The sequence below is a fragment of the Mirounga leonina genome, unplaced genomic scaffold (assembly GCF_011800145.1).
Source record: "Mirounga leonina isolate KUSES-001 unplaced genomic scaffold, KU_Mleo_1.0 Mir_98, whole genome shotgun sequence".
NCBI classification, from domain to species: domain Eukaryota; kingdom Metazoa; phylum Chordata; class Mammalia; order Carnivora; family Phocidae; genus Mirounga; species Mirounga leonina.
The window spans coordinates 7,270,179-7,297,334 of NW_023270921.1; the positions used below are offsets into that span (position 1 = coordinate 7,270,179).

A 27,156-nucleotide genomic window follows, 5' to 3' on the forward strand; every position below is an offset into this window, starting at 1 on the left:
AGCAGGCAAGGCTTCTGGTGCCTGCAGAGAACTGCTGAGTGATTAATCACTCTGTGGAGTTTTCAAACAACACAGGCCTCTTCCTCTTGTGTTAGGGTCACAGGGCCTTATATATATGGCCTTTTCGGGAGCTCTGTGGTTTGTATGGGGCTTTTGGGAATGCTGTTTGTGCCTTGAGTGGAAATGTGAAGGGACCAGAGGACTCAGGGGCAGGAGAACCCTCATGGCTCTTACCACGAGGGAGAACAGAGAAACCTTGCTTCCCAGTTTCTGGGGCGTGGGGGTGGGGGAGGGGGGTGTCTAGAAAGATGTATCTTGCTCAGAGCCCGACTTGGAGGGGACTGAAGGGGGTAGAGACACTGCAGGTTTGGGAAAAACCTGAGACATTATCTAGTCCTGTAGATTTGGGGCCCGGATGTTCAAAGTAAGGCTCTCAGACTGGGGAGAAGGGTCTTCGTTAATTCAATAATTTTATAGTCTGGGTCAAAGTTTACTTCTTAAAACTGTCCACTGCTAAGCCAATAAGTAAGTAAATAAATGAATGAATAAACAAATCAACAAATCACTAGCATTAGACAAAGAATTGAGTAAATGTAGCTGAGTGAAAATCCTAGTCTTGACGGCATCCCTTGGAAAAGTCACTTAACTGCTTTAAGCCTTAGCACGTATTTTGGTTCATTCGCTCATTCATTCAGCTTTGAAAGGTTTATTGAGGGCCATCTATGTGCAAGTGCAGTGCTATGCGTGAAGGATGACTAACACATGAACCCTGGATGAATACACATTCAACAAACGAGTTCCTCCTTTCTCTGGAGAGCTAGACCGCGGCACTCAGGTTGGAGTTCTGAGAGAGCCCAGCAGGGGGCGTGGTGGGCCGGAATGCCGGAAAATTGTCCCAGGCGCGGGAGGCAACCTGGTGGTCAGCTCTTGAACGTGTTCGATTTGGCCAATGGTGTTTCTAAAAGATGTCATTTAGCTGCCGACTTGGAAGATTTCACAGAAAACCCTAGACTCAAGTCTTACCTCGGAAGGCCTGCTGCCCTGGGCCTGCATTCCTACCTGGCAGCTCCCTGAGCCTGTGCTTTCTGGTTTTCTCTTATCCCCATCCAGCTTCACTCGTGTCATACCTGATCCCTCTGGGTGTCTGAGGTTGTGACCCTGGTGAAGGGCTGGGGTCCAGACACTATAGCAGCAAACTTGGTCCTGACTTACCTGCCCTTGAGGGAACCAAGGTCATGCTAAGGATGTTGGAAGATCGGGCCTCAGGAGAAGGGGCCAGGGGAGCCTGGAGGTAAACAGGAGTGGGAGGTGGGCCCCAACGACCCACCCCAGTGCATCTCACAGGCCACTTTCCATTTGCAGAGCTCTCTGAGAAGGGTACTTAGAGAATGGGGAGCAAGGTAAGCAAATATTAGGGAGCTGTTACCAGCTGTCACATCCCTTGTTTGGTCTTGGACTTGAGCCAAAAGAAACAGTGAGGAAGGGCATCTGGAATCAAGAGTTGATTAGAAGGCTGGCAGTTGGTCCTTGAAATAAGATTTCTGCAGGGGTCCTGGGAGGATGGTCGGAGTGCACAGGATCCCCAGGAGCTCCTCAAGACCACACCTGCAGAAGTCTGCTCAGCGGCTTGAGATTACTGCAACTTCTGGGGTGTCCCCGGACAAAGGGGCCCTGCCTCCTCTCGTAACAGACATCAGGACCTCGTAGGACCCCGAGAGCTCAAAGAAACTTCTCAGATCACTCTGGTGAGGATTTGTAAATTGGTTGCCCACAGGACATATCTGGCTCACAAACATGTTTTGTTTGAATTTACATGTTTTCAGGATCAGGAAATTTTGCATAAATCTTGATTTCTGGCTCTTCTTAGAATATTGGATGATCTGGCAACATGGGGCCCTGATTCCTGCAGGGTAACTGTGGGCTGGGGCTAAGGAGAGGCTGTCCCCTTTCGAGGGACCTGCACCTCTGTTTCTCCACAGTTGCTACAACTCCCTTTGGCCTTACTTTTGGCTCACCTCACTCATTTAAGTGACCTGCCTAATCCCTGTAGCCATTTGAAATTGTGACTCTGAGTTAGACTAGAACGTTTCAAAATTATATATCAATCCCTGGGAACTTCCAGCTGATGAATTTTAGTTGGAAATTTCTTCTCTAAAAGAAATCAAAGTAGGATGGCTTGGGAGAGAAGCGAGGGTGGGCTTGCTCATTATTCCCTCAGCTCCCTTTTCGGGCACAGTTTAAAACCCACAGGTAGAGCCAACTCTATCCCCGTAGAGATGAGGAACTGAAGCCCAGAGAAAGGAAGAGGCTTATCAAAGTTCAGAGCATACGTTTGTGCCTGAAGCACAACGTGGACCTATTTCTCCACATTTCATGTTTGCCTATCTGTCCATTATACCAGAGGGAGCCAATAGGTTTTTTTTTTTTTTTAATCTTATTTTATTATGTTAGTCACCATACAATACATTATTGGTTTTTTTTTTTTTTTTAGATTTTATTTGAGAGAGAGCGAATGAGAGAGAGAGCACGAGAGGGAAGAGGGTCAGAGGGAGAAGCAGACTCCCTGCTCAGCAGGGAGCCTGATGTGGGACTCAATCCCGGGACTCCAGGATCATGACCTGAGCCGAAGGCAGTCGCTCAACCAACTGAGCCACCCAGGCGCCCACATTATTGGTTTTTGATGTGGTGATCCACGATCCATTGTTTTCGTATAACACCCAGTGCCCCATGCAGTACGTGCCCTCCTTAATACCCATCACCGGGCTAACCAATCCCCCCTCCCCCCTCCCCTCTAGAACCCTGTTTGTTTCTCAGAGTCCATAGTCTCTCATGGTTTATCTCTCCCTCCGATTCCTGCCCCCCCCAATTTTCACTTCCTTCTAATGTCCTCCATGCTATTCCTTATGTGCCACAAATAAGTGAAACCATATGATAATGGACTTTCTCTGCTTGACTTATTTCACTTAATCTCCTCCAGTCCCATCCATGTTGATGTAAACGTTGGGTATTCATCCTTTCTGATGGCTGAGTAATATTCCATTGTATATATGGACCACATCTTCTTTATCCATTCATCTGTTGAAGGGCATCTTGGCACAGAATGGGAGCCAATAGATTTTAATTCACCTACTGACTCCTGGCAACCAGAGGTATTGCTGAGGGGGATTCTCTGAGGCTTTGTTTCGGGCTTGGTGGGGAGGAGACAGAACTGACTAACAATGTCTGCCTGTGGGCGAGGAAAGAGTCACGGGATTCATACCCTGTGTTTACCATCTGCATACAAAACCATGCTGCTTGATTCTGTAATATAGGAAAGCAGACCCCTGAGGATCTGGAAGGAAAGTTTACTCTACCTTTAAAGTTGGGCCTGATCCTGGCGTCATATCCAGAGGTTCTCCCCATTAGCTTATCCAGGAAATCCGAGGGTGACATAGGCTTGGGCGCGGAGCGGGCGGCTTCAGCCTCCTTGGAAGCAGCAAGGCTAAGAAAGGAGAGGGGAAAGCAGAGGGTTAATGATGGCTGTGTGATCATATGCCAGCCTTGCCCAGACCCAAGAGCCACCAGAGTGTTCTCAGCCTGAGAAATAGGCAGTGTGGGTCCTTAATGAATGAGGAAAGGCCAGGTTAAATTGTTTAGTCAGCCAGATACCCGCCAACATGGGATCCTGGCAGGCAGCTGTGTGTCTCATGCTTCGGAGAAGCTGCTACCTCTTCAGGCTGCCTCTCTGGGGTTTTGTGCAATCACACTCGGCTGTGGGGCCTCCCTGGAGAGGAGATCGAACGGTTAACTTCCCAGGAGGCCCAGCCCTGTGTTTTAGGTGCCTGCACTCTCATGGGTCTGGGGAATAGCACATCCAGAGGGAGTCTTAGAGATCTCATAGTCTAGCCTTTCCCCGAAGTTTCTTTTCAGAATCAGCCACTAATTAAAAAAAAATGTTGCCCAAGTCAAATACATTCGGGAACAGAAATTTAACCAGGCATCTTTACCTCGAGTCTTCTCAGAAGCTTTAACAAGCTTAGAGGCCTATACTTAGGGGACTACCATCTCATGAAACATACAGTTTAGAAAATGCTCAGTTGGGAACATTGAGGTACAGTTAGTGGAAGAGGCTGACGTAGGTCCCAGAGTAAACCAGTCTGCCTCAGTGTATCCAGACCGGGGGATCTGAGATCAGACTGCTGGGGTGCTTCACACTGTTTCTGTCACCAGCCCCCATGCAACAAAGTACTCTCAGGTCCTCATTCATGCCACGGCATGGATTACTGACGTCTAAGAACAGTGGCTGTCCCCCTGCCACACTCTCAAAGGTGTGCAGATTTCTAGGAAGAGTCAAGATTGGAAGCTGAAGGCTTAAAGAACAGTCCTTTGGGTTGCTTTGGGCAAATGAGATTTCCTAGTCCTGAACTGATACCAGGAGATAGCTGGGAGCAAGTGCAAATGTGGTGTGTGGTGCTCTCAGGGGCCAGGACGTTGAAGGACGCGCATGCATAGAGGGATGAGTGTGTGCACGCACTTGTGTGTGTGTGTGTGTGTGTGTGTGTTGCATAAGATGGGAGCTTCTGTCACCTAGCCAAGTAAGACATCGTGTTCCCCAAGGATCTGCACTCAACCTCTCTTGTTCTTCGCCTTGGCTTGTTTCTGATCTCAGTTGTAACAATTTAAGTGATCACCTCTAATGGATGGCTCTCAAGTCTCTCTTGCCTGGCCGATCCGGAAGCCCCCTTTCTTCATTTGCAAACACCTGCAGGGCGTGTCTAGCTAGATGTCCTGCCTGTGCCTAAAATTTATCTTGCAAACTGAATGCCCCAGCTTCCTCTCTGAACTTGCTCCTCCAGAGCCCGCTTCCCCAGACAGCACCAGCATTTGGCCACTGTCTAGCCTACGAGCTCCAGAGCCATCTTGTCTCCTCGTCCCCCTTTCCTGTCACATCCCTCACTCACCAGGGACCATGCTACCTGGTAATATAATTACTTGTGTTTGTGTTTGAAGACCAGGAACCATGGTGTTTTTATTTATTGTTTATTTGTTCTTTTAATCCCCTGCTGTGTCTACCATGGTGTCTCAGACATAATTGATACTCAGTGATTGCACAGTGAATGAATGAATGAATACGATGCTACTTTAATCAAATATTCTGGTTAGTAGGGTATTCATAAATATTCATGTATGGATTAACAATTTTAAAGTAATTACACTATTATTTCCAGTAAAAAGAATACTGAAAGCAATCTGGTATTCCTGTGCAATTCCAGAAGGTATTTCAGGATTATTTAGACACTCATGTTATGTAACCTGAAGATCCCTTATCCATACACTTAAGAGCTCATTTTGATTGATAGGATGAGGGACAAATGCATTTTACTGTTTTTTTGTGTGTGTGAGTCTGGATGTTTGTGAGTGGGTGTGATGTGGGCAGGTTTCTAGATGTGATGTGTTCAAGTGGGTGGATGTGTATGGATGTGTGTGGGGACTGGGATGCGATGGGGTATTTGTGGTTGTGTGGTGGATTGTGTTACATAGATACGTATGTGCAAACGTGAATACCTATGTTCGTGTGAAAGTGTTAAGTACAGCATTTGTGTGTGTACATGTGGGATGGATGTACATGTGGGGTATAGGGTGTGAATGTGTTGAAGGCTTGTGTGGATGTATGTATGTGGTATGTGCATTGCATGTATGTATTTCCGAAACGTACTGTGAGATATAATATAGGCTAGCGCAAAAAGAGTGAAAAGAACAGATGACTGGAATTTATCCTGTCTCACTTATATTTTTTTTTTAAAGATTTTATTTATTTATTTGACAGAGACACAGCAAGAAAGGGAACACAAGCAGGCTCCCCGCTGAGCAGGGAGCCCAATACTGGGCTCGATCCCAGGACCCTGGGATCATGACCTGAGCCGAAGGCAGCTGCTTAACCAACTGAGCCACCCCGCCCCTATCCTGTCTCACTTATTTATAAGCTGTGTGACCTTGGGGAAGTTACTCAACCTCTCTGAACTTGAGTTGCCCCATAGGTCAAATTAGTTTTACACAAGCAGTAACCGTGGTAGCACAGCTAAAAAACACCTAGGACAGTTTTTGGTACATAATGGGCACTCAATATATTGTCTTGCTCTTGCCTTGCTCTGTGTGTGTGTACGTGTGTGTACGTGTGTGTGTGTGCGCGTGCGTGTGTGCGTGCTTGAAGCAGTTCGGAGCCCGTCTGCGGGCATCTTTTGCTCTCACTGCTGCTTTCGGCTGCACCGTTGGCCCTACATGGCTGGAAAGTCATGCCGGATACCTTCCATGGCCCACAGTTAGTACTGCAGTCCCAGCCTTTTCCCCATTCAGCACCAGACTCTTGGCTGCTCTGTGGCTCTGGCGTGAGCAAAAGGGACCACAGGCCTGCAATGGGGGATTTATGACTTTTCTGCTGCTATCATTCACTTCTAGAACCTTTCTAGGAGTGGCGGTTATGAAGCTTTCATAAGCTCCTGTTCTCTCCCCAGTCCCTCCTCTCAGACAATAAGACTTGGGAACACAGTACTCCCTCCCAGCAGCTCCAAGAGAACCAGCCATCTCTTGGCCCTTAGGCCTCTTTCATAAGCCTGATCCTATTATGCCGAACGGGGAGAGAATGAATGTGCCCCAAAGTGTCCCCTACCATTGGCTATTAGCCAAATGTGCCATTTAATCCCGGACTCCTCCCCCAAGCTGAGGAGTCCTCTGGTCCCCCTAGCTCTCGTGTCTGCAGCATTTGTGGTCTGGTTACCTGGCCACTGACCCACTACAAGCGCTGGCATGGGGAGCTGAATTGAGGGCACGGAGACTCTGAGAGGTTAAGTAACTGCCCTCAGGTCACACAGCACTTTAACGACAGAAGGGTTTAGAACTCACATTTTTTTTTTTTAAGATTTTATTTATTTATTTGAGAGAGAGAGAATGAGAGAGAGCACATGAGAGTGGGGAGGGTCAGAGGGAGAAGCAGACTCCCTGCCGAGCAGGGAGCCCGATGTGGGACTTGATCCTGGGACTCCAGGATCATGACCTGAGCCGAAGGCAGTCGCTTAACCAACTGAGCCACCCAGGCGCCCTAGAACTCAAATTTTTAAGCTTTGCTTCATCCAAAAGCTACAATGTATGGGAAAGCCTTGTAAATTGTGAAGTGTATCCATAACGTTGCTGCTATTATTACTATTTGTTTTGGAAGCTTGTGATATTCTGTGACGTCCGGGAACATCAGAGCAGGAGTCTGACTCCGCAATTCTGATGCATGCAACTGCACTCACCACACTGAAACATGGAGAAGAAAGAGTTGTGGGTCGCCCCATGACCTGTTTCCTCAAGTGATTCATAGCGAAAACCTTTGAAATTCTGAGATTCGCTAGTCCCAACTGGTATCCCATACCAGTTGGTTTTTTGGGGGTCACTTTCACATTTTCGGCCCTGTTCTGCACTACCTCTTCTCATCAGCTACAATATTTCCTTAAATTGCCTCACTTCCTTCAAACTTAACTCTTTAAACACCCAACTTGATATTTCATGACTTGCAAATGAAAAAGCAGTGCTGTGATAGACATAACCCCGCTAGGGAAAGCAGTGAAAACGAAAGAAAAAGAGAAGTCTACAATTCTAGTTACTCGCTGTTGATTACCAACATTCGAACCCAAGGCCTGCCTGGAGTCCCAGGGGAAGACCAGCAAGTATTGTGAAAAGGTTGGAGACACATTAACACCTGACTGAGACCTTCTTCTCGAGAGAATGAGAACTTGAAAGAGAAAGATCTCAATCATAATTCATTGGTATTGCGTGTGAACCACCTCCAGTCATCCCCCATCTCTTACTGCCCTAGACCAAAGTTTCCCTCATTCTTTTTCACATACAAAGCCTCCATTTGAATGTCAAACTAGCCATGCCCCTCCACTTGACAATCATTGTACATTTCTGTCTATATTTAGAAAGCACATTTTGCACAGAATTAGTTCAAGGGCCCCCTGTAGTAAATCTGTGCTCTGTGCTTTTGTGCAGAGTAAATACGCATCAAGGAGGTCTTGTTGCACATTTAGAACCACTACCTCTGGTGAACTTGAACCTTTGCTTATCAACTGTGAGCTACTGAACAGAGAAACTGGGGATGAATTTGAGAAATGAGACATTGGATTGTTAGGATTTGCTGACCCTATGAAAGTATTTGGAAATGATGCAGATTGTTTCAGGGATTACTGCGATGTAATAGAGTGGATCAGACTCGGTTGAGACAGATTTGATTAATAGTAATTTCAGAAAGACAGGGAGGTCTTCTGGGACCAAGTGGTCTATCCCTCGCTGGGAAGGCTTTATGGCCAAAGCTGCAGTGACTGGACAGAGTATTCAACTCCCTGTCACCTTTAAGTCAGGAGATGTGTCACACAGGGAGACTTTGGTAGTTAAAAGACTCAGTTTTGACTCCTAATGAAAGAGACCATGGAAAGATCCAGGAGTGGGTTTTCAAGCCAGGGGTGGGGGGATGGAGGCAGGGGGACACAGTGAAGTGGGGGTTGTGTGATCTTCAGAGAGTCACTTTTGTGGCTTTCACAGTCATCCTTTGTGGCTTGCAGTTTTCTAAGCTATAAAATAAAGGGTTTAGTATAATCTCTAAGAGTCCTTCTGGCCCTAAACTATCATTTTATTAGTCTGTAATATTCCCTCTTTTTTTCTTTTTCACGCATCTGGTCTTGGCATCTAAATTTGTCTGGAATCTTTTGAAGGAATGTGAACATGTTTGTGACTTGGTTTTTCCCAATCCAGTCTCGAGATTTCTCTCCAATGGAACAACTCATTTTTCAGGGATTTGTTGGAAAAAAGGCCAGATCAATGCTCAGATTCTCGTTCTCCTGTTGCAACATCAATTGGAAATAGGGAATCAATATGGAGCTGTCAATCCGAATTTCAAATGAGCTGGGGTTGGCAACAATACTGGGGAGAAACAGTTTTCAGTTATACCCTGCATGGCACCACATTCTAGGTTAGCAGAGGGGGTTCCCCCGACAGGTTCCATCTCCTTGGTTCAACATGGGTAGACAAGTCGGGAGGTCCAGGGTGGGAAATGGGGAGAAAGAACAAGGTGAGGGGCAGAAGAGAGACTAACAGGCAGAGGGTAACCTAGGGAGAGGTGTGCAGGGCTGGAGGAGAAGCTGCAGGTGCAGGCTGAGAAGGGGAAGGGAGGTGGAGCGGGGAGAGGAGAACGTGAATGTGAAGGTGCCTGGGTGCCGCCAGTGCTATTATCTAGGGGCTCAGTGAGCACAAGGGATGGGCACTCGACTGCACTTAGGTGAGGGTGGGGACTTTCCAAGAGGCTTTGCGGAGAAGGCGATTTTTACAATAGAGCTTGAAGGTGGGGTGTGGGGTTGGCCTGGAAGAAATAGGGGAGGAGGAGTGCTTTGAGTAGAAGGAACAGCACGTGTTCAGTCTAGAGGTGAGAGAGGGCTTGGAGAACTAAAAGAAGTTTAGCGTGTGTGAGGGAGGGCGGGGTGGAGAGAGAACAGTGACAAGAGGTGAGGATGAAGCATTGAGTCTGTGAGGTTGGGAGCAGTAGGGATTGGCCCCCCTGGTCTGTGTCCTTATGGTGGGTCTAAAAGTTAAGGGACGATTACCCCTCCCTAATCCCTTTGCACTAAAAAGAAGCCATCCTGATTTCTCAGCCGTTTCTGGTTATACTGAATTGTGGTCTGGCCAAGCTTGGGGAATGGGCCCTCCAAAAACAGCTCCAAGTGGGGGGTGTCCAACTTGGTTTCCAGGCAACTTGTCCTCTGACTTGGGCCAGAATATCTCTCCCCTCTGTCTTGGCAGGGAGGTGATCCAATGAGAGGGTATTATTCTGTGCAGAAAGCACCTGGTCAACTAGTCAAAGGTTGTTTGAAAGTCTGCTCTGTGCGTCCATGGGTATTCACTATGACACAATTTTGAAGGTCGCTGTGGAACAGAGGAAAACACATTAAGGTGGGAGCTGGGGAACAAGGGTGTAGTTGTAGTGCCTCTGTAAGTTCCTGTGTGGTCTCGGGCTAATTCTTTCTCATAGGTGGCCCTCAGCTTCTTCATCTGTGGCATGGCAGATTGGCATTAGATCAGGCACAATGAACTGTTTTGTGTTGTGTGCCCGCTCCATTCAGCTGGTGGTGGCTGCTCAGAGAGCGGTTCTGGGACTTGACCCAGCAGGGAAGGTAGGAGGATGGATCATCAGTCTGTTGAGGGACTAGACTGTGGAGTGCTAGTTTGTCTCAATTTTGCAGGCCCCCTTGCTGTGAAATCCTCTGATCTTTCTGATTTATTAAGCACCCACTATACGTATAAGGCGCTATCGGGGAGATGCAGATGAACATGTCATTGCCTACAGAAGAAGCCCCCCATGTGGGCAGAGTTTGTGTCTGTATCGTTCGGTGCTTGGCATGTGCTAGCAATCAATAATCATTTGTTGATGAGTGGCCTTTGCCCTCTTGTTGTTTATAGTTGAGCAGACAGAACAGATCAGGTACATAAACAATTATCGGAGGTTGCCACCCAGCTCAGGTGGCATAATTGGATTGCTATGGTGCTTCAGAGCAGGAAGGCAGTGTTTAGGGGAAGGTGGGGACATGAATCAGAGAATTTTTCTGAGTTTTATTAATTTTAGCCTCTGCACTTTCAGAGAGAACCAACATTTGCCATTGTCCATGTTGTGCATTTTGCGGGGGGAAAGCTTTCTTTCTTCTGCCTATGGGCTGTCTTGGGGAAAGGAAAGGGGAGAGGTGCTGAGGAGGGCTCCATGTCCTAGGCTCCTGGGAAGAGGTGCGACCAGCATTCTCTGGCCTTCTGGACTTGACCAGTTTCCTGGACCCTGGCTCTGACATCCGGGAACCTGGGGGTTGCTATGCAGTGTGGGCCCTGCTGGTCACCCTCAGCTTGGCCTGGGTTGCATCCTTAGGTCAACATCTGGCTTTTCATGGCCAGCTGTGCAATTCCAATTTGATTTGATCGCAGTAAGGGGCTTAGGCTGGCCAGGGAGGGCCTGACATCTTATTACTCTCACTTCATGTTCTGCTAAGCACCCCTGGGAGCAGAATGTCACATTTGGCATGCTCGGAGCCCACTTCTCCCCAGGGACTTACGGGACAACACCTCTTTCTCCCTTCCTGGCCCACCTCCCCCAGCTATATCTGCTCCCTATAAGAAAACCTTATCTGTGTCAGAAAGCACATGTATTTGAATACGATTCTCTTGTGTGGGAAAGATAAAATCTTGGATCCTTGGAGCTGGAAGGAACCTTGAGACCCCATCAGGTTCTTCCCCTGCCCCTAGGGAAGTGGGAATCTCTAGGGAGCTTTCATATACCTTATCATTGCTTCTGGTCTGTTCCTCTGGATAACCTCCCATCTGTGAACTCTTCTGCTTTATTTTCTGTCTCTCCACAAAGCAGGCTGGCAGCAGGGAGGAGGGGAGGAGGCTCCTTGGGAAATTGAGGGAGGCACTCACTCTCAGGGTTGTGTGTGCCCTTACAGGGGCCTGAGAGTGAGCCCCTCTTTAAATATGGTGTTCTGGGTGCCTCACTTGTCTCACCCTAGTCCTGGCCCTGCTATAGCATCACAGAGCCTCAAACCCAGTCCATTGAGGGTAGAATTTCCTGTAGGTCATCAAATCCTGTAGGTAATCTCCTCTAGGAGAGGGAGTCTATACTCCCCGCAGCCTCTCATTTCATTTCCAAAAAGCTGTGTTTTTATTTTTCTTGTTTGGTGACAAGAGACAGCATTACATATTTTATCTCATTTTATCCTGCCAACAGCCCGAGCAGTAGGATGTGTGTCCCATTTTAAAGTAAGACAATTAAGGCTTCAAACTTGTGTGGTGATCTAGTGGTGACACGCCATGCTGGATTTGCCTGACGTCTCTCCTCACTCCCTGTGTCGGTTTCAAGGCTGGAATCACAGCAGCCCTTGGTGTTTTCTGGTTCAAGCTCAACCTTCCACTCTGTAGCCTTCCTTTTCCTCGGGCCTGGGGCAATTGAGGGGTTATGTAGGCAAGACCCTGCTAGAATGGTGTTTGCATGTTTCCTTCCAGGCTCCTTCCATGATGCATAGAGCCTGGCCCATGGTCAGGGCTCAACAGATAGTTGTTAAATGGGTGATGAGCACTTGGCATTCCGGGGGAAGCAGAATGTAGCTGTGCAGGTACTGGGCCTCAGTGATGTGATCTGACTGGAGTAAAAAAGTGCCCAGTCCTGGCCCTGATACCTTTAGTCAGTCCCAGGGGAAAAAACTTGGTGTCCTCTGGGAAAATCCAAGACAGGAAGATAGGAGAAGCCATCTTTTTCTTTTGGGAGCATCCACAACCCTCCCATGGGTTGATTCAGGCCAGTGGCCTAGGCCAAACCCATGTCTGTGCATACACCTCACATTTCTCCCCACTTAGGTCCCTAATTATGATTCAACAACAACCATCTCACTGACAGCCCCCAAATGTCTCATTTGGGGAAATTTTCCCGTGCCTCTGACCATCGTGTCATTCTGCAATGAGTTACAGTGTGAGGAATCCTGGGGGATCCTTCAGAGACTTGAGTGCTAAAGAACAGGCCTATGGGGTTTGCTCTGCCAGAGTCAAAGCTCTTATTAGCAGGCCCTGCGTAATCAGCATGCATCCCATGAGCTGGACAGGAGAGCAAATGGCTCTCATTACCTTCAATGCAGTTTTCTTTTTAATCAGATAAATCTCACTGGAAAAGTATGTCTTTGCAGAGAATGGAGCTCAGGGCTTCTGGACAAAAAGTTTCGGGAAGAAAAATTGCACTGATCAGCAGAGATTGGTCATTTGAGGTTGCCAAGGCCTGGGAGCGTAAATATTGAGGAGAAATAATAATAGGATAAAAACAGATAAAGACATGGTATTAGCTCAAGGTAGGGATAGCTCCCAATCACTTAGCACTTACCGTGTGCTGGGTACTTTACATGTGTCACTGTATTTGATCTTCTCAACAATCCTATGAAGATGACATCATTACCTCCATTTTACAGATGAGGAAGCTGACGCTTGCATTTTCAGAAGTGTAGTCAAGGTTGTATAGCTTATAAGGGGCACCGCCACCAGTCAGCTGGCCTCTAAAGCCCACGCTATTAACTGCTACACTCTGTTGACTCTTCCAAGTGATAATGATTGCAAAGTTCCTCTGAGGAGCCACTGTGGTTCATGATAAAATGTTTGCATGACTCTTGGAACTACCGGTGGGAATTCCTGGAACTCTGAGAATCGGAGAGTGTGGGTTGAGAACAGTATGATGATCACTCTCATACAAATAATGCTTTCCATGTATGTGGCACTTCCAAATCGGTCGCTGCATTTGCTCCTTGTCCCATGCCCATGACAGCATCCCCGTGTACAGGTGGTGACTTGGAGGTTCCACTGGAAGGTTGAGAGACCTGCTCAGGGTCTCGGATGGCAGAGCCATAACATGACCAGGATCTCCAGTTGTGGTCTGGGGCATCCTGACAATTTGGCCATTCACAAAAGACGGGAAGGGGATGGGCGATCCCTTCTTGGCTTTCATTAAATTGCTTCTCAGAATTTCTCTGGCATTAGCTTGACTTTCATTTAATTTTTTCCATCTCAGTTCACTCATCTTTAAAATACACCGGCCTTTACCAACTGCAGGTGTCGTTTGAATGGCCAAAGGCCCCATGCTTTTACAGATGCTGTGGAAACAAGCTCTTTCCCTTCACAGGGCAGTCAGCCTTTTTCATTCTCTAGGCACTTTGAGGTCATCATCATCTCTTTTGAGTTACCATTAATTTATTACTTCATTGGTTTACTTATTTATCCCAAACTATTTACGTAGTGCCTACTATAAGCCAGAGATTGTACCAGGTGATTGAGCAAAATATGAATAATATAATAATAACAGCTGGCCCATGTTGAGTAGTTATAAAGTACCAGGCATTACACTAAGTGCTTTATTTTCGATATTTAGTCCTTAATATAATCCTATGGGTTGGGGGTCATTATTTCCATTTTACTGATGAGGAAACTGAGGTTCACAGAGGTCAAATAACTTTTCCAGGTAGACCTGACCTGATAAACTTCTCTCTTAATTGTATCAGTAGTGAATATGCCTTAGCCCTTACTTTGTGTGAACTCCCAAACTAAAAGAGGAAGGCCTACGTGAAGACACGTAAGTGCTTGAATATCTGGGCCTATTAGAAAAAGACATATCATTTTTCCCTCCCCAGTCGATACCAGCTCAAGCCTGTAGTGGAAAGTAAGCCATGTTGCAATGAAGCCATAGGAAATGCATTAACAAAAAGGGGCTATTTATCCCAGAGAAAACAGAGGTTTTCATGAATGGAGCTTGGATGTGTGTGGCCCTCAAGCATCCAGGAGACTGATTTCAAAGGAGGATGTTGAGAAAATAAGCAATCCTTCCTGGGCTCAGAGGAAGAATGACCTTAAATTGTAGAAAGAGCAACTTGGATTCAAAAGTGAAGCTGCCTTTAATCAACTGAGTGACTGGTCTTCAGAAAGAGAACACTTAACTGTGAGTTGAGAGGGTTTAGTTGAAGTGGGTATTTGTATGTAAACACAGTTTTCGGAAGCTCCAGGGCTCTAATACTTCTCTAAATAAACCTTGTTCATTCCCCTGAATCCTCTAAGACTGAGAGATACAGCTCTGCTCAGTGGGGTGGAACTTCTTTGTCTCACTCAGCAGGTTCCAAAGTCTTGGGAAGACGAAGGAAGAGGAGTCATGGAATTATGGGACCTGGTCATCTTGTGCATTAAAAAAAAAAAAGACATTTATTGAACACCTGCTGTATTACGGTTTTACAAAATCAGTAGGGATGATCATCTCCATCTTATAGAGAAGGAAACGGACTCAGAGGTTAGCTAACAGTGATAGCGATCGCCATCAATGCTTCAACACTTTCTAGGTGCCACGTACAGAGCCAAGAACTTTTCCATACATGCTTTCTAATCCATCCAGCAACTCTATGAAGTTGGTACCAGTTTCTCCTCCATTTTTCAGATGAGGACACCAAGGCTTGGAGAGCTTAAATGACCTAATCAAGGTGCTCTGATGGCAGAATTGGTACACGACTCTAACTGAGGTGGAATTTTGATGTAAGTTTTGGAACAGCTGTTCACATGTGCTCAAACAGTTCACTCAGCTGGAATATGCATTGTGTTAAGTTTCTGTTCCTCTGTGGTTTAGTATAAGCTTCTCTAGGAAGCACTGACTGAGGAGAATTCAGGAGATGTGTCAGTGAAACCCGTGGGACCCAATGAGACAAAAGGAAGATAGATGGACGATGAGGGAACGACAAGGTGCCCCTTCCTGGTTTGAGGATGAAGGAGGGCTAATGGCAGAAGGAATGCAGGGTCACTGCTGCGTCTTTCTTTTCCTTCTGGGGTTTCTTTCCTTTCTACCCTGTGGGATCCTCCAGCAGCGTCACCTCTTTGTAACTAATAGGGGGACCACCCAGGAGGCCAAATTCCATTGCCTCCTGCATCTTGCTGCAGGTGTCAGAGGCAAAGAGAAGCAGCCAGGAAATGGGGCAGGCTACAGGTGCGGAGTCAGAAATCCCCGGTTTAACTTCTGCTTGTTCCTTTCTTGTGTGACCTTGAGCCAGCCCTTCATCATATTTAAGAATCAGTTTCCTCATCCTTAGAGTGTAGATACCTTCTGTCCTAACTTATAAATGACTATTTGAAACCATGTTGAAGAAAGCATAAGGTGCTACCCAAATAAGAACTCCCTTCCGGACTGGAACAGGGGTGGGCTCCATGGATTCTGCCATCAAACTCAGGCTCTGCCATTTATTAGCTGTGTGGCCTTGGACACACCACTTATCCTCTCTTTGTTTCTGTATCTGTAAAATGGGGTTAATAGTGGTTGCTTCTCATAGGGTTGTTGTAAAGAGTCAAGTAATTCTTTTGAATACTTGTTTTGGTACCTGGCACATCATAAATATCCAATACAATTTTTATTGATTCAGAGAGAATTGGTTGATCTAGGCTCTTTGATGAGGGATAAATAGATGGACTTCTAGAAGCTTCTTTGGGCTTTGTGCTTGAATGTTTGAGGACCACGCAGTGTCACACCTAAAGGAGTACTCTGGGGGATCCTTCTCCTATGCTCCTAGTAATTTATCTGTTAAGTAGTAAATTAATAGCATTACTTGGCATTTCAATCAATAGGATTAAGATGATCTGATGGTAACAGAGTAGTAATTGGTGCTGCACAGATGGAAACTGTCCAGTGGCAAAAATTGTTCTTCACAAGCTGGCTGGCTGCCCTCAGACCAGATTCTTTCAGCCCTTTTAAAAAATAACATTTTCCTCTGATGGTTAAAACAATAAATGCACATTGGAAAAATAAAACGAGGTTCAAAGACAAAACTAAAACCCACCTGGAAATCCCATTATCTAGATACCTACTGTTAGCATATTAGTAAATTTCTTCTGGGTTTTCTTTTTTCCTCTGTAGATTATAATCGGTTTTGTTTCCTGCCTTTTTTTTTTTTTTTTTTACTGAAGATTCTAAATGAGCGTTTTTCTCTCGTTATTAAACCTTCAGAAACACGATTATAAATGACTGCCTATGCCAGTGGGTGGCTGTATTAGCTTTCACTTAGCTATCCCTCTACCGATGGGCATTGGTATTATTTTCAGTTTTTAGCTATTATAAATGATGCTGTGAAAACCTCCCTTGGTCACAAACCTCTGTTCATGTCCTAGAAGCAAAATTGCTGAGTCAAAGAGTATGACTAGCTCTAAGGCAGAAAAACTACACCAGTGTGAAGGAGCTCCCATCTCCCCCAACCCCAGGACCAGCAGGCTCCTCATTGAAAATTCTTTATAAGGTGGAGTCTGCTCGGGGCAAGGGTTGCAGGACATGGTGGGAGAGTGAAAGTTAAAAGAAGAGAGATGACCACTTTTATCTTTTTCCTTTTTCTCCCTTCCCTCAGATTGCCCAGGAAGCTGTAGTCAATTGGCATGTGCTGGAGGGGAGAAGGAGAGATCTTTGGGACAGTGTATTCAGAAGTCCAATGTTGCAGGTGCCAGACATTTCTTTCTTTTATATTAAATTGCCCCTGCCTATGTCTTCTGCCTGTATCATATCCAATTTTTTATCCCTGAAAGTACTTAGATATAATAAGCAGCCCATACGTGCTTGCTTTGAGAGGGAGGATGGCATAGTGGGCTCACATCTGTCACACAGCTGAGTGATCTTGGGCAAGTCACTTAGCCTCTTCAAATCTATTTCCTTATCAGAAAAAGGAGGGCAATGATGTGCTCCTGGGACTGTCGGGGTTGAAGCAGAAAATGCGTGTCAGATGCTGATGTGGTACCAGACACAGAGGAACCACTCGGTGTGTTCACTATTATTACAAATAAAAATTAAAGTTTTTGTGAGATTCAAACATTCTTCACTAAAGTTTTATGCCAGTCTGGCTTACACCTAATAATTCTGAAGAACTCCAGAAGAATATAAAGACTAAGAGAGGCAGGTATGGCAGGAAAGAAGGGATGTGGGCTGCGCTTCAAATCTGGGCTAATTTATTATATTCCACTGTAGGCCCTGCATTTTAGGAGGGACATTAACAGGTTGGAGCAGGTCCAGAAAGGAACAACTGGGCTGGTAAACAAACTTGAAATTGACCTGTAAGGAATAATTAAAGACTCCGTGGGTGTTTGGCTCAGAGAAGATTCAGGCAGAGAGATCATTTTTTGCAAATCTCTGTCGGGTGTCGGTGGGGAAGAGGGACTCCGTAAAATAATGTTCTTGAATATTTACTGTTTGCCAGGCACTGAGTTCAGCCCTGTGCAGTATTATTTATTTTATCCTCTCCCAAACACTAGATGAGGAATATAGTTTTGTTCCTCTCGCAGAGATGAAGAGACCAAGGTACAGATGGCAGAAGATGGCAGAAGTGCCTTGGTTGAATGTGCCATGGCTGGTAGGTGGTAGGTAAGAACAGAACCAGATTTTTCTGATTCCGTAGCTGAGGTACCTTTTACAGCCCACTGACTTGTGCCAGGCGGCCAGGGAAGGTGGAGGGGACTTTCAGAGAGGGAGGCGGCTGCCTCATACATGGGAGGAAAGACCGTGTTGACCAGGACGGCTGCCCCCTAATGGAAGGGGCAGCATCAGGAGGTGGCAGGTTTCTTGTTGCCAGAAGTGTTCACAGATTAGGCTGAACCCTGAGCAACGTGCTGTAAGGATGAATCAGCGGAAGAGTGGACTGGAACTGTGACTTTCCCCCTTACTTAAGGGCCTTGAGAGTTGCTTAACATTTCTGAGCCTCAGTTTCTTCTTCTGTAAGCTAGGAATACTTAATTCTAATTTTAGGATTGTTGGGAAGGATAAAAAATTCCGATCAATTGCTTAGCCAAGAACCTGGCGTACAGAAGTTGCTCACGGTATGTGAAGCGAACAACTATCTATGGTCTTTTCCTTTGCACCTGAGGCTCTCACTTATATAGTGCTGCTGTCTATTCACATCTTCCCGGGGGTCAAGTCCGATTTGGGGGTGTCACCCGCAGAGTGGGTATTCTCCCTCCCCTCCACAGAGGCCCGTATCTACCAGGTTCTGTCCTCTCAGGCAAATGGCAGGTTGGCCTTTGAAACAGCGGCAGTGGAAGAAACAAAAGGAAGGACGTTTAGACTGAAATGTTAAGCAACAGAAGAGATATTCCTGGGGGACAGAGAAGAGAACCATTTCACCTACTGATCAATTATTGGAGAGCCCACTGTGTGCCCAGCACTGCGCCCTATGCATTAAGGGGGTAGTAGTCCACTGGTCAGAGTTACTGTCTTTGTCTTCAAGGGCCTCAAGGCCTGGGACGGCTCAGACAACTCTGAAAACTGGAGAACAGGACTGAGTGTCACCCTGTACTAACCCCTTGGCACAGGACTATTAGCGAAGGGATGCTTACAGGCAGGAGGTTGGAGAAGGTGACCTTGGAAGATCTCTTGCTGGCCTGGGATTTTCTCTGTTGGGTGGCTCCCAGGATTGCATCCTTGCAGGCACAATGTGCTAATGTTACAGCTGTAGCCCCCTTGGGCACATCCTCTAGTTTCCCCAGGACATCCCTCAGACCTGGGAATATGCTAATCATCGTTGTCCATTATCAGGCCCAGAGGAGGAGGGGCTGCCCTCCTTCCTAGACAGGGAGAACCAGGCTGCCCCCACCCGCCTCCCAGGGCTGCTTCTGGCCCCTGTTCTTCAGACGGCCCTGGCCCCCACCACCCCCAGCCATGGCCCCCACCAGGGGGAGGCTTGGAGCTGACTGCCTGAGGATAAAGCTTTTATTGCTGTAATTCTTGATAGGAGAATCCTTTCTTCTCTTTCAACAAGACGGCCGAGTCCAACTGATTTGGGAAATACCTCTTTTCTTTCTCCTCTGGTTTCCTCGCCCTTTCATCATTCCTCCTTAGCATTTGCGTCTTCCTGCCTACACTTCTCTCCCCTTCTGGTCTTCTACCTTCTTCCTTTTCCTTCGTTTGTTTCTGAATCCTAGAATGATGGATCTGAGAGAGATCTTAAAAGTCAGCTAGTCCAGTCCACCCATCCATTTTACAGATGAGAATACTGCGGTCCAGAGAGGGAGGGAGACTCACACAGAATGGTCTTGGCTGAACCCAGAGGAGACTCTTCCCTTTTGATTACTCTGCTTATCTCCCCTTTTCTCCACCCCCTCATCTTGTCCTCCCTCTTTATGTCTTGCCCCATATTATTTCTTATCCTCTTTTGTCTCTTCATGAATCCATGGTGACAGATGGAAACAAAATCAGGAATTTGGGTGGCAGAACAGAGGGAAGCGTGTTGTCATGTTCTCCCCACCTCCTTTCCTCACTGGGAAGGGCTGTGATTTGGGGTGAGTCTCTCCGTTTTCTTCCTCAGAGACTCTACTCTCTCCACTCTTCCCCAACACATCTCTGGATGTGAGGTTTGTACAATGTCTTCTGCCTATGAAGACTTTGAACTGGATTGGCCTCAAGGTGTCCCAGATGGTAAAATCACTGCTTTGGCACAACCTGGCATCAGCCACAAAATGGGGATGACAATAGTACCTACTTCATAGAGTTGCTTTAAAGATTACATAATTAATGCATATGGAGCTTTCAGAAAAGTACCTGGCATATAGTAGATTCTAAATACATGTTATCTGATAATATTATAAATATTATTTAGAGGAATTTCTGTTCATAGGCAAAGGATTGGGAGTCGCAGATGTTTTAACATGAGAAGGGAACAGAAAACTACGAATATAGTTTCAATAGATACTTGTTGGTGACCTCATCCCCGCTGTGCTCTGTTTGCTGAATGTGCCTACTTTTTACCCAAATGTGCCATCTTTCCTCCAACTATTTGAATTCTTAGAGCAGCCCATGTCCATGACTCACACTGAGAAGCCATTTGAGACTTAGAGGTACGGTTAGGCTTTGCTCAGAACTGAGTTTCACAAGTCCTTCTGGTATTTTCCATTCAATCGATTGGCAGTGTCTAAGATGGAATGGTAGAGTACAGCATTCTTCAAATCCAAATTGCCTATATATCATATGACAAATTTTGCCTGATTCATATACTGTTATTTAATTTACCCTTAATTTGATTTTTTAGCATAACAGAGACTACTAGTATTACAATGAAAGTGGTAAATTCCAGTACCCAATAAAATAAAATTCATGATAAGTAAAATGAAAGAAAATTATTCTGTACCATTGAAATTTGTCTTGCACACTACCAGTGGAACAATCTTTAGGTTTAAGGGAAAACTGTCATAGTGATAAGAGACTTAAGAGTCCTCAGTCCTTGTCTGGGCTGGGCATTAATTCACTGTTGACTTTATATACAAATCCCTTTCCCTCTGGCCTCTGTTCCTCCCTGGGAATTGAAAGGATTGGGTCAGATAATTCTCTCCATCTCTAAGTTTGTTTTTTTTTTTTTTTTTAAAGATTTTATTTATTTATTTGAGAGAGAGAATGAGATAGAGAGAGCATGAGAAGGGGGAGGGTCAGAGGGAGAAGCAGACTCCCCGCCGAGCAGGGAGCCCGATGCGGGACTCGATCCCGGGACTCCAGGATCATGACCTGAGCCGAAAGCAGTCGCTTAACCAACTGAGCCACCCAGGCGCCCTGTTTTTTTTTTTTAATGACCAGGAGGATTTTATGAAATTACAAAAAGAATTGGGTAGGGCTTCATTTACCCTGATGAAAATACCTTCCATCCCTCATTTGTTCTAAAAACCCAAGTCTATAACATAACTCTGGCCTTCCATTTTCCAGTGACATCTCACTTCTAGCACAATGACTTAAGTGGGGGAAGCAACTTCCATTTGCTCAGAAAATTCGTCCAAATACACCACAGAGGCTTAGCCTCTAGGCTCATTTTTACTTGGAGAAACCAATCAACGGGATGCTGGTTCAGACCACTGCAGATGTCTTTTTTCCCTACCTGGTGCACGTGTCTTTTATTTAGGTGGCCTCCAAGTTTGATTGTGACACCCTCTTTTGAAAAAATCTTTTTTTTCAGCTTTCAAAAGTAATATATATTGTGAAACATTCAAGCATTACTAGAATATTTAATGTAGGAAATAAAAGTCCCCCATAGTCTCATTCTCAAGAGATAAAACAACTATAAACAGTTTTGGGTCCATTTCTCTAGACTTCTTTTTCCCCATATAAAAACAAGAAAACATTAAAAAATAGAAATGGGATCTTACTGTACATACTGTTTTGCTACTTGCTCTCCACATTCCCCCTCCATTTTAATCTTTTATCCTGGATATTTTTTACTTTTCTGCATGGAATGAGGTCACCTGCCTGTGGCACTTATTGGCCATGAGATTTTCGATGAATCACTGCTCCTCTCAGGGTTTCAATTTCCTCATCAGTAAAAAGAAAGGGACTTTCCCCACCTGCCCATCTCCCTGTGATATGTCTTTTTTTGGTAAGACTTTATTTATTTATTTTAGAGAGAGAGAGCATGAGTGGGGCCAGGGGCAGAAGGAGAGGGAGGGAGAGAATCTCAAGCACACTACCCACTGAGTGCGGAGCCCGACACGGGGCACAATCTCATGAGTCTGAGGTCATGACCTGCGCCAAAATCAAGAGTTGGATGCTTAACAGACTGAGCCACCCAGGTGCCCCCCCTATGATACAAGTCTTAAGGGAGATGATGTGTGCATGTGCAAGCGTAAGCAGCCTGGGGTGGACTCCAGTGGATTAGTCTCTGTCCCATCATCTGATTTACTGGGTTTGTAGCAGTGCCCATGACGTGAAAATCTATAGTTTCCCAAGTTGTTTGTTTGTAGACCTCTCTAGAAGTTAAGCTGCATGAGAGCAGGGACTACATCAGTTCTGTTCATCACTGTGTCTGTCTCCAGAACTTAGAACAATTACTGGCTTATGGTAGGAATTCAGTAAGTACTTTGGGGATAATGAGCAAATTGTCCACTCGCAGGTAGGCTTCCAGTTGATAAAAGGCCCATTGGGAAAGAACAGGGCAGAGCAGGACTAGGCTGAGCCTGGGTGCCGATGGGTAGCTGGCCCCTCCAGTGTCCTTGAGCTCACCGTCCTCCAGCTTGCCTGTTCTGCAAGCCTTCTCTCTCTGCCTGCCACATTCTCTCTTGGCACTTTTGCCACCTGGTGAATTAGTCATTCTTTGTGGCCTAGTTTGTGTCGTGGCTTCTTGAACTTTGTGCTGTCTCCCCACCTCCAGGCAGAGTGAAACAGACTCTCCTTGGTGCTCCATAATGCTCTGCACCTATCCCCTTTTAGTAATAGTCATCATGGTTTTCCTGCTTTGCACGATTTCTTTGTGCCACATGTGTGGCTAACACTCTATACACCTTCTCCCATTTAATACTTAGGATGATTTTTTGGGGTGGGGGGAGTAGATACTAATCATTGTCATTTTACAGATGAGGAAAACTGAGGCTTAGGAATCTTAAAAACAATCTTTGTCCAGGACATACAGGTATCAATCAAGTGATATAACCAGGATTCCAGAATATGTCTGACTGATTCACAAGAGTTTTTAACTGCTGGGTCTTCTATGAGCCAACTTAATTTAAGAATTATGCAATGACAGCTGGACAGACCCATAGTCTTTACAGAGTCCGGTCTACTTATAGGCATGGAAGACTGAGACTCAGTTACAAAGGCAGAGCAGGAATTGCAGGGGGAGGAAAATCCTGTTCTCATCTCCAGGATGTTCAATCTTGAGGCAGCATGGGGGTTACACCTTTTATTGAAACTTGTCACCCTTTTTTCTAGGAAGCGTAGCTTTTTATATTCCAAGGCATATTCAACAAAGTCCTCCAAGCCCCTTCTCTCTGGATATGATGCAGTCTTTTCTTGGCTCCTGTCAAGAGTTTTTCTTTTCTTCTAAATGTTTTAGATCACACCAAGAAAATGATCTCTAATGAAGTTCATGTTTTCTGCACAATTAAAAACCATTGTAGGAAGTTTGCCTTGTCCTATGAAAGGGGCCTCTCTGCAGACCTGGGTCGTGGTGGGAAGCAGCTTGATCGGTGATGGCTCAGATATTTTGAAAGGCCCAGAGTTTGCACATGCTCAGCCAGATAGCAAGGATAAAACTGAGCAACTCACCTCACTGGCTACTGAGCCAGGGCTGAGCCGCCATGTCCAGCTCACTCTCACTGTGACTCATGTCTTGGAGCAAAAAAGGGGTCACAGTGAGACACAGCAGTGCTTTGGGGTTGGCTGGTTGGAAGCCTTCTGGTCCTGGGCTTCTGCAGTGCCAATAAGAAGATGATGGGGGGGCAGGCATGTGGGGACCAAGTAATTCAACTCAAAGGCACTGAATACCTAATATACATGAACCACAGGGTCGATGCTATGTATGAGGAAGAAGTAGAACAAGTTGAAAACTCTGGGAAGCACTAGGGGTGCTTCTGTCTTCTTGTTGGGTGTCTCTATCTTCCTGTTGCCCTTCCCCATGTCCCTCAAAAATGCATTAAGTTCCTGGCCTTGGAAGGGCTTACAGTCCAGTAGGGAAGTTAGAAGGGCACCCAAATGCACGTAAGGCCACTGTGAGTGACCTGAGTGCTGAGGGGCATGCCTACATCTCCAAGGGGACTCAGGAAGGAGAGTCTACGGCCAGTTGGGGGATGGTGGCGGTCCAGGGGCTGCCTTGCAGAGGTAGTGAGGCCAGAGCTGGACCTTGAGGCATGGATAGGATCTGAGAGAAGTGAAGAAGAAATTGGCATTCATTAAGGGCTTATGCTCTGTGTGGAAAAAGTGCACGAAAGGTAACTTCATTGATCTATTGGCGAAGCTCTTATCTTCAGTTTTTAAGATGAGTGAACTGCCAAGATCATATAGCAAGGAAGTGACCGAGGCAGGATTCAAAGTCAAATGAGCTTGAATCCGGAGCTGGTTGGTGTGCCTTTCAGGGCAGAAATGAGGGGAGGGTTTTTTCTGGATTTACGGAGAAATAGGGACCAGTGTGAGAACAGTACAGGGATGAGAATAAGGGGCATGCTACAGAGACCAGTGAGAAGTTCAGTTTGGGCTGGAATTTTGTTTGTGTGAAGGAAAGGGCTGGACACGGAGGTGGGGGCTTTATGGTGGCAAGTGGAGTTTGTGACAAGTGGAGTTTTGTCCTGCTAAAACCTGGCACGCTTAGCAAAGGGCAGTGTGAATGCAAACAGGAGTGAGATAACTCTGCATGCACACTGACAACGTATTGCTGAGTGAAAAAAGAAGTTGCAGAACATGGTGTTTACTATAAGCCCATTTCTGAGAAACAGAAACAGCTCCCTAGTGTAGCATGGCAGTTCAAGGCTCTCTGAAGCCAGACTGCTTGGATTTCAATCCGGCACTGCCATTTCCAAGGTGGGTAACCTGAGGAAAATGATTTAACCTCCTTGTTTCCTCATCTGTAACCTCATCTCTACAGTGGGGTGAAAAATGCTTTATAGGATTGTTCTGAAGCTTACGTAGCTCAATACACAGTTTGTAGAAAGATATCAGGCACACAGTAAGCACTCATGTTTTTGTCATTGTTATTAAAATTGTCTGGAAGGCTGAATATCAAACTGTTAAGTGATTTACCCCAGGTGGTGAGATTTCTATGGATTTTAGTTTGAATCCTATTTTCCTATGTGGTTTAAATATTTTATAGCAAACCTGTAATGCTTATAATGTAAACAAACCAGCAAGTTTATTTCAAGAGTAGATATTAGGAGACTTTGTTTTTATTGTATTTTTTCTTCTATTAGCAGCAGGCCTGCTCTGGATACACTTGGAGAAGTCTCTGGTGTCACTCAGAGAGCTATTGAAAACAGGTGTCTGAGACAGCATTGTTCGGGCTTCCCACAGGCCAGGTCTGAAGTGCCGCTCATGATTACAGAGGAGCGCTGGCCCAGTCCTTGCTTCCTGTCCCCATTCTGCTCCTGCCACCCTCGTCAGGCCTGGGCGTGGTTTCTTGGATTAGAGATGTTCTGAGAAGCCCTTTGGCTGCGCTTTGGGAACAGCCAATCTGGAGTCTGTGGCAAGACCTCCAATGCTGGAGCTTGGGCTGCCTCTCCAACCTCCCTCCCTGGAGAATAAGGGAAACTGAGTATTCTCAGTCTTGTGTGTTTGTGGGTTAGGATGTGAGGCTTTGGTCTGAGGAGTAACGACTGGCAATTAAAAATTTTTAAGGGAACCTGGATGGATCAGTCGGTTAAGCATCCGACTCATGATCTCATGATTGAGCCCCTTGCCAGGCTCCGTGCTGAGCGTGGAGCCTGCTTAAGATTCTCTCCCTCCCTCTGCCCCTCCCTGCCCCTGCTCACATACACACTCTCTCTCTCTAAAAAAAACTTAAAAAAAAAAAAAAGGGGGCCACAGATTGTGCTGCTTTTCTTCCTGGCCTCCCAGCCCAGGCAGAAATTGTCTTCCAGAACCCTCGACAGCTCTTTCAATCGAGGGCTTTTGTTCATTAGGCAGGTGGGATGAAGAAGAAAGGTACTGTAGTGACCTGTCTGCCCTTAGAGCCCTGACCACGTCCATCTGTGATGGGGGCAGAAGTCAGTACCATTCCCCTCCTCTGTGAAGGGAGGAGATTGAAAACTCACATCTATTTATAGATGTACGTTAACTTTATGATGATCTAGAACCATTTGAAAGAGATTAGCCCTTGATTATCTAGAGAGGGAAATTAATCTCCTTTCTGCCTCTGTCTTCATCATCCACTTCAGTCCCCTCTCTCCTCTCCCTGGTGCATTCTTGGAGTAACAATATCAGTGCAATGGTTAAAAGAATGTTTTCTGGAGTCAGCCTGGTTTTGAATCCCGACTTTGCCTCTTACTAGTTGTCTTACCTTGGGCAAATTATATCACCTCTTTTTTTTTTAAATTTTTTTTTTATATATCACCTCTTTATGCCTAAGTTTTATCAGCTGTAAATGGGAATATAATAGTACTTATGTCTAAAGATTTTTGTGGGGTTATGAGATGAGGCACATGATGTTGTTAACACAGGACCTGGCATTCAATAAATGCGCAATAAATAGTAACAACTATTATTAGTGCATTTTTGCGGCCCAGGTTGAGAGGGAGCATCATGAGGGAGGAAGAAGGGAAGATTCAGGAAGAAAGGAACGTTAGCCTGCAGCATCTATTAGCATAAAAGATGCACCTACTCTGTGCCCCAGCAATTCCATTTCTTGTTCTTGTTATCTGCCTGGGAAAACATCACATGTGTTCACAAAGATGTAGGTACACTGTGATTATTGCAGCACTGATGGCAGTGGAAAATTGAGAAGAAAGTATAAATGCCCATCAGTCGCAGGATGGCTGGAAAACAAGGGGATATACGTAACATCAAATGCTCTGCAGTGGTTGAAAGAATGAGGTGGAACTGTATGCCTCAACAGGTGAAGCTTCCCAAGACATGGTAAGACGTGCACAAAACAAATTGCAGAATGATAGAGGCAATATGATTCCTGAAGATAATAGTATATGGGGCGCCTGGGTGGCTCAGTTGGTTAAGCGACTGCCTTCGGCTCAGGTCAGGATCCTGGAGTCCCAGGATGGAGTCCCACATCTGGCTCCCTGCTCAGCAGGGAGTCAGCTTCTCCCTCTGACCCTCCCCCTTCTCATGCTCTCTCTATCTCATTCTCTCTCTCAAATAAATAAAATCTTTAAAAAAAAAAGATAATA

General features: G+C 45.8%; 1 long non-coding RNA gene across 1 annotated transcript in view; it reads left to right on the forward strand.

Moving 5' to 3' along the window:
- LOC118006630 overlaps nt 1-27,156 on the forward strand; it is a 154,421-nt gene that overhangs the window by 64,695 nt on the left and 62,570 nt on the right. Inside the window, exon 5 of the long non-coding RNA XR_004678144.1 lies at nt 16,944-17,033. This is a non-coding gene — a long non-coding RNA (uncharacterized LOC118006630). The remainder of the gene's footprint in view (nt 1-16,943; nt 17,034-27,156) is intronic.